Below are 8141 nucleotides of genomic sequence, written 5' to 3' on the forward strand. Positions count from 1 at the left end.
GTATCACCCAGATGGACACCAATCAAAGCCTTGCCCAGCCCAGCTCGCTGGAGCAGCGGGGCGGGTGCCGATGGGGCTCCAGCCGCACTGCCCTGTTTGTCAGGAGCCCCAGCGGTGCCTCCACCCGGCTGAGCAGCGAGCGGCCCAAAGGCGCAATGCAAACATCGAGATGTTGTCTTCAATGAATGTAATTGTGATCTGTTTGTATATTTGAGCTTGGCGTGCGGTTTGCGTGTCTGAGCTCAGCCTTTTACTTCGCACGTTTATATTTGGTACCAAAAGAATTTTGTTCGGGGAGATAATTACAAAATGAGAACCGGTTCCATTATTAAAGTGCCACCGCGCTCCCCGTTCAGATGCATCTGTACACATGAGAGTAAATGAGAGGGGGAAGTGATGTGAATGTGAAATTCTGGGTTAGCTGTGTTGCAGTCAGTGTTGTTCTGCGCACAGACTGATCTGGGTCTGAAATTAGTGTAAGAAACTACAAAAGGGAGGAGCTGAGGGATGTAACTATTGCTCAGCTAATTGAAATTGCATATGAAGTTTATAGTCGCAGGAACTAAATGAAGGGAGAAAGAGATTTTAAATCAGACTCTGCCTTTAGGGTTTCCGATTCATAAAATACAACCTGGGGATAAAGTACTAATTAAAACCTGGAAAGAGGAAACTCTGACCCCACGATGGGAAGGACCTTTTCTTGCCTTATTAACTACAGAACCAGCCGTTCGGACTGCAGAGAAAGGGTGGACACACGGCTCTCGAGTTAAAGGACCACGGACGGGAGAAAGAACCTGGGGAGTAACCCAAGGACCAGGGGAATTGAAATGGAAATGGACACGGGATTGGTGATGTAACCACTATCAGCACTGTTAATGTGAATGCCCAGTACAAAGAGTGAATCGCCCGTGCACCCAGCGCTGTTTGGCTTGTGCTCTAACGAACACGTGTTCAAGGAATACAGTTAAGGAATTGGATTAAATGTTGTTTATCCATAGAAAAAGCGTAAGCTACGTATTTCAGTTCCTCATTTGCAAAAATGCTGTAACTCTGTGCAGCACGACCCCTCATGTTTATCTCTCTATCTTTCCACCTCTTTCTGGCATTAACAACGCCCAGATCAAACCTCTCAGCACAGACACTGAGAAATGCCCGCGGCCCATGCTCTGTCAGTTCCTTGGAGCTGCTGCTGTTCTGAGATCCCAGGAGGAGAAACTTCTCTTCAGCCGAGTTTAACACGGAACCTGTTCTCAGCAGCCGAGCCTTCTCCTCTGTGCAAGGGCAGCAAACCGCAGGTTTGGAACCCACAGCCCCTCAGTCCCGCTGCAGCCAGCGAGGAGGCGACGAACGAGCGCGGACACCGAGTCCGCCCGCGGGACGCGCCGGTCGCGCTTTGTGCTGCGGGGTCAGCGGTGCGGAGGGCGGGGAGGAGCTCATCTGAGAGCTGAGGCTGACCTGCAGTTCAGGGGGTTTTCCACTCTCTGAGCCACCATGACGGCACGGCTGCCAGAGACTTTGTTATTTTAATAACTGTTCAACTCAGTCACATTTCGTATAAAAATTTGGCGGGTCAGGCGAATAATCGGACAGCTCTGTCGGGGTCCTGCCGGCAGCGCCGCTCGGCTCGCCCCTCCCGGTGACGCAATTTCCGGCTACAGGGCTGGGGCGAGCGGAGGCTGCTGAGCGGGTCCGGGGGGGCGAGCGGCGGGTCCGGGGGGGCGAGCGGCGGGTCCGGGGGAGCGGGCGGGAGAGGCGCCCGCGGTCGGGGCGCGCGCACAAGGATCCGTGTGCGAACGGGCCCTTGGAGACCCCGGTCCCGGGAACCCCCGGAGCTGAGCCCACAGCTGCCGGTCTCTTGGTGCTTTGTGCAGGTGACAGCGCAGAGGCCGCCATGAGAAACCCGGGTGTCCCCAGCACGTTCCTGTTGGAGCAGCGCGTGGCCTGTGCAGCTTCGTGTGGGCCAAGGGAGGCGGCTGTGTCCGTGTTGGCTCAGGTCGGTGCAGCTGCGCTTGGATTTAGAGCAGTGACCCTGGCTGGCTGGTTGAGCCTTGGGGGTTGTTTATTGCTGAGAATGGCAGGGGTCTGTTCAGCAGGTCTTGAATTGCTGTGCACTTTACCCTGCAAGAAGGGTTCGTTTTCAGTGTTATTCATTCAGCGTAGCTCTCTCCATTGTACGGATAAGTTTTCCCGCTCTCAAAGGTTCCCTCTCCATTTGGTGGTTGAATTTCTCAGCGTCTCTTCTGCCGTTTGTTTTCCTTCTCCTGCAAAGTGGGGTGGGAAGGAGAAGGCAAAAGGCTCCGCTGCTTCCAGGCGGGGACTTGGTTGCTTGTATAACGTATGTCTGGTTCATCTCGAAGTAGACAGAGAAGAGTGGTGTTAGAAATCAATCAGCTGCCTCCTGTTGGAGGGACAAAGTGTGCTGGATTTGAAGGCGTTGGGCAGGACAGGAAGAGCTGCCTTCCTGGGTCAGTGATGGGCGTTGGCATGTATTGTCTGAGCTGGAGCTGATGGCTGTCACCACTTGAGCTCTAGAATTACTCTGAGACCCAGGAATCTCCAGTTCCTTGTGGAGCTTTTCCAGGCTGTGGAAGCCCCTTTCTGTCACAGATTGTAACGCAGCCCTTGGAGAAGGGGGCACTGCTTGAGGTTCCTCAGTTTGGGCATTGGGGAGGCGTCATTCTTGGGCTCACACTGGGCGTGAGGAGACATTTTCACGTGAGCTGAAGGCAGCTCTGGGTACCCAAAGCTGTTAACCGGTGTTAACAGACGCTGCTGCTGAGATTTGGGGGTGAAAGTGCCACAAATGTGATTTCCCAGGCAAAACAGAGAGATTTGTCAGTGCCTGGTTGTTCCATGGCACATTGTAGTTAAGCACAGTGGTAATTTTGCATCGATTTTACACAGGATTACTGGCTCTAACAGACTGGTTGCATCAAATGAATGTTGACTTGCTGCACTGGTGGCCTTGTGAACAGCAGATGGCTTCTGGAGGGGGTGACATCTCCTGTGAGCCCAGGAGTGCTGAGCCCATCATACAGGGAACGACCTCCCCTCCCCGAGCAGGGCAGAGGACCCAGGGGTCCAGGCTGCCTGTCTGTGCTCCTCCCCTGCCCCAACACCAAAATACATTCCTTGGGGGACAGATATGGGCCTGGACTAAGATGGTACATAAGATGTTTTTCCAGTAATTGTTATTAAAAACACACTAAACTCATGTGATGTTTATTTCAGTTACGTTCCCACTTGTTCACAGACCAGGCCCAAGGACATCACAAATCCCATGCGCTTGGGGGCGGTTATCTGGCCCGAGATACCATTCTCACGAGTCTGGGCTATAACGTTTTACAGTTATGAGAAATGTACTTCAAAGTACTCTGTCCAAGGCCCTTTCTATGTTATTATGTTAGTATTATGTCTTTGACCGTCCAGATGGTCATGTTAGTATTGATCTTCCTTTATCATCCAGGTGGCTGGAACCGCACATCTTGCTTTTCCACATTTACTTTCCAAGAGGCTGCTGAACTGTGGCAAGATGTTGCTGTCTGTACGGAGAACATGGTTGTAAAAGTACATCATGGAGATGCTCACACAGCCCAGAGTCAGCCACTGAAGAATATCAAAGCAAACACAGGTATGTCCCTGAAGGGCTGCCAGCTCTGCAGGGACAGAAATCGGGTCTTGGGAATCTGAGATCCCTCTTCTGCTCCAGTCAGTGAGCACAGACTGGTGCTTGAAACCACTCAACATCCAGGTCGCCAGGGCAGCAGCCACTGAGACTGGAGTTATAAACCCATTGATTCCCCCACTGTCACACTGCCCCACAGTGCCCAGAGGATGCTGACCAGGGCCCCCAGGATGGGGATGTTTGGGCCAGGGGTGCAGTGAAGGGAACCCCGCGCCCCGCAAAAAGCCAGGGAGAGCTGCAAGGCGGGCGGGGGAGAGGGCAGGGGAGGCCGTGCCCCTGGGGACACAGCTCCATCCCCCAGCTGCTCTGAGCCCCGCTCCGGCAGGACTCCCCAGGCTGTCCCGAAGCAGAGCGGCACCCCGGCTGTCCAGCTGCTCCCCTGGGACCCCCCAGCCTCTGGGCTCCAGCCTGTGCCCAGGGCAGCCAGGGAGCCCCAGGCATGCGGGTGCCCCAGGACCTGCTCCTCCCCGCTGCCCCAGCACTGCCCTTCTCTGTGGGCTCTGCCCGCTGCCAGGGCTGGGGGAGCCCAGGCTTCCAGGCTGCTTTAACTGCCCTGGATCCCCTGATCGGTCACTCTGTGAGGCACCGATCTTGGTGAACGGGCTTCTTGTGCCATGGGCCCTGGGCAAACAGAGCTTATCAGAGCCGCTGTGGGAGCAAACATCCCTCCTCGTGCCAGGGGAGCTCTGTCCTGCAATGAGCTCTGAGCAGCTGCCTGGGAACAAGCGCCCGCTTCATCACGTCCCTCTGGATGGCCACGTCCTGCTCAGGGACAGCGCTGGACTGGGCCGAGGATGGGGGCATTGAAGGGACACTCGGTGGGGACAAGGGCCTTTGGTGAGCTGTGGCCAAGTCCCAGGAAGGGACAGGGCTGGAGCCAGAGCCTTGTTGGGGACAGGGACACTGGGACCCACCATGTGGGATCAACTCTACAGGGCGGGACCCAGGTTGTCTGGGAAGGCGCAGTGACCCCGGACAGGGACAGGTGAGAGCCAGGGCAGGGGATGTTCCCTCTGCTCTGTTCTCAGCTGTGGCTGCAGACTGGACCAGTTGGGGGCTGGCGGTGCAAGGGAAATGGGGTGGGCTGGAGCTGGGCACTGACACCACCCCAGCACTTCCCCCAAGCCCAGCCCTCCTCTCCCAGAGCCCAGGATTCACCAGTGCTCCCCATTGGCAGCGCCACCAGTGACTGAGGATCCCAGTCACCAGCTGTCCACATTGCCCCAGCTGTCCTCCCACCTCCCAGAGTTCCCTAATCCTGGGGTCCCTGGTGCCCCAAGAAGAGGAGTGACTCCCAGCCCCTCATTTATTTAAGGGGCTGGAAAGGGCTCAGAGATAATTGTGCTTAGAGACCCCAGATTTGAGGCTGGTGTCATCTCTAGGGGGGGTTCCATAGGGAAAGACTGGCCTGGGAGGTGAGGGGCACTGGGAGGTGGGGGGATCAGGCTTTTGGGGTTGTTGCAGGATGGTTTCGAGTTGGAGCAGTGGGTCATCACCATAGGGTGTCTGGCTGTCAGGGACACACTGCTGTCCCCCCTCACCACTGTGGATGCCTGGGCCCTTCCCCGTGCAGCTGCCCCATGCAGGAAGCGGCACTGATGCCAGGGAAGGCAGCTGGATCAGTGCTCAAGGCGGGAGTGACTCTGTGCCAAGGCTGGGTTGCCAGGGCGGGTGTCTCTGCCAAGCTTTGCCCTGGGGTCTGGAGGCATGGGGAGGGGCAGGGAGTCCTCCTGGGAGGGATAAAGGTGCCCTCACCTTTTCTGGCATCACCCAGGACTCGCTGCACCGCAGAGGAAGATGAAGGTCGCAGTGCTCAGCGTGGCCCTGCTCTTCACCATCCTGCTGTGCACCCCAGAGGATGCGCAGGTGAGGCTCCAGTGAGGGCCCCCACCGGTGTCTTGTCTTGGTGCCCCCACACCCCTCTTCTTTGGGCCTCCCCATTCCATCCTTTAAGACCCCTCAGGTATCTCCTGCTCAGGATCTCCTCTGTGTCCTATAGAGGGTCCCCAAATGCTCTCCCTTTGATGGATGCCAACGCCTTTCTTTCCATCTTTCCACTCCGCCCTTTGCCTTTCACCCTGTCCCCTGCGGTAGTGCCCCCAGATCCCCCTCCTTGAACACCCCCTCCCAAGCACTTTCCCGATCCCCGTGTTTTGTTCCTCTGCTGTCCACTTCCTCCTGCCCCCACCAACAACCTCACTTGAATTCCCCGTGTCCCCTCCCCTTGAATTCTTTACCCCTCACTTGCATCCCATGCAGTCCTGTCCCTCCAGCACCCCCAGCCCGGTCCCTTGGGTTCTGCGAGTTCACAACAGTGCCCTGCCTCTGGGTCCCCCCCAGCCACCGTCCTCCTTGGAGGCCCCAAATTCCCATGTTATCCTTTTCTCTAACCCAAGCCCTGGTCCGCCATGAACAGGTATCCCAGGTGAAACTTGGAGGAATGAGGTTGGGGGGAGCAGAAGGGATTTTCACGCTCAGATGAGGGAGAATCCAGGGGCCTTGGTGGGGCTGGGGACACCTGTGCCCCACCCACAGCCCCATTTGTCTCCAACCCCTTTCTCTTCTTTCATAGGCATTTCCAGGAACATTGCTGGAAGCAAGTGGAGGGTCTCTCCTGCATGTGAGTAGTGGGGCAGACTTGGAGGGCATCCAGTCTGGGGAACTGGAGGGCACCTTGGTCCTCCCCTCCCTTGCTGGGGCTGGGACATCCCAGTGACCAGTGAGGTCTCATGGTCTCTCTACAGGAGGGACTCAAACTGGGGCGAGTGAAGAGGGCTGCGGTAGGTGTCACAAGTTCTGCTGCCCCACACCCTCCCTCCCACGGCCATGAAACTCCAGGGCATCCCGGTGTGCCCCAGAACATGCCAGTGTGCCCCAGTACACTCCCATGCACCCCCTGCAGCCCCACAGAACATCCCTGCTCCCCAGTGTTTTCCCAGGGATGCCCCATTGCCCAGGGCTCCCATTGCATTCCCTTCATCCCATCACAACCCACTACAGCCCAGTGCACCCCACGATACCCCAGGACACAGCCCCTTCCCCAGGACCTCCACTGCTTTCTGTGCCCTGTGAAGGGGTTTCGTTAGAAGGAGATATGTTGTTGAATTAGTCAGGCCCAAAGGAATCTCAAGGCCACTTCAAGAAGCTGAGAACAGAATCTGCTGTGAGAAAGAGGGGCGTTTCTTCATTAACAGGGCCTCAGCATGGCGTGAGTCGTCGGACCTATCATCGGTGGGGCTCCAGCGTGTGGACTGCCCATGATACTCATTTAGCGAATCCATGCTTGGAGCGTGGATTCGTGATTAGAGAATAGTTGCGTATATAAGGAGACATGTTTCTGTAATAAATGGCTTTGGCGTGATTCACATTGAATCGGAGTGCTGAGTCCTTTATCGTTCCAACACTGGGCCTTGCTCACCACTTTGCCTTTGTTCCAGCACGGGCAATGCTTGCATGCCCCCAGCCTTCAGGCCTTGTCTCCCAGTTCTGGCCCCTGCAAGGCTGCTTGCCTGTTGACTGAATGGCCCCGTTTTCCATGAGGGACTGGCGCTGTGTGACTGCCTTCCTCCTGAAGCGCCTCCTTCTTCACAGTGCCACCGTCCCTCTCTTTGGAAGGAAATGGGGTCGGTTTCATTAGAAGTCACTGTTCCTCATCAGGAACACGACTTCTTCAGGAATTGATAATTCTCAGAACACATGACTAACGCTTAGGAGCAAAGCCTGGGCATTTGAGGGTGCCTCTGGTCACCAGTCCAAACATGGTGTCATTCATGGAGAAAATGTTAAATGCAGGACTTTCCAGTTTGCCAGCAGACAGCAAATCCTGACCCGCGGGGGGACTAAGAGGCTGCATGTGGTATTGTTCACATTCCTCTGCCAGACGATGGTAAATTACTTCCTTCAGAGAGGACAGGAGAGGCTGCAGCCAGTTCGGCTGGAGAAGGAGCCCTCTGAGCAGCACTTGCCATCAGCCGCCTCCATCACACAGTGAGGGTGACAGACACACAGGGCGGACTGAGCCGCAAGCTTTGCAGCCGTGTTCTGGGCCCTTTCACCAGTGGCAATGAAGAGCCCACAGTGCCCCAGAAGAAGAGGAAAACCAGCAGCAAGTTCTCTAAAACACCACTGGCAACAGGCGGTTAAACCACCCGAGACTGAATTCACAGCCCTCCACGTCTTCTGTTTAACAGTGATCTATTCCCACCATGTGCTGCTTCGTCAATCCCTGCAGGATTTCCTGTAGACTTTTGATGCCCTCTGGGAAAGTTTTCCTATTTTACCTTTATACTTTGCTCTTTGAGGACCTTAATTGAAAGGATAAGGTTATTCTCACAAATAAAATATTAAAAATGAGTGCTTAGTGTGTCCAGTCAGCCGAGGTTGTCTGCTCACCCCTGCGATACCAGGTGAGCTCCGGCGCAGGATGCAGCCGAGGACCTGGAGAAGCCCTCGCTGT

At 55.8% G+C, this 8141-nt stretch overlaps 1 non-coding gene across 1 annotated transcript; it reads left to right on the forward strand.

The window, feature by feature from the left end:
* Nucleotides 1–2464: 2464 nt before the first annotated feature.
* Nucleotides 2465–2549, forward strand: LOC136112310 (small nucleolar RNA SNORD45). The gene has a single exon (XR_010652829.1). It is a non-coding gene; the product is annotated as a small nucleolar RNA SNORD45 (small nucleolar RNA).
* Nucleotides 2550–8141: the final 5592 nt, after the last annotated feature.

Source organism: Patagioenas fasciata, chromosome 26 (genome assembly GCF_037038585.1).
Source record: "Patagioenas fasciata isolate bPatFas1 chromosome 26, bPatFas1.hap1, whole genome shotgun sequence".
NCBI lineage: Eukaryota > Metazoa > Chordata > Aves > Columbiformes > Columbidae > Patagioenas > Patagioenas fasciata.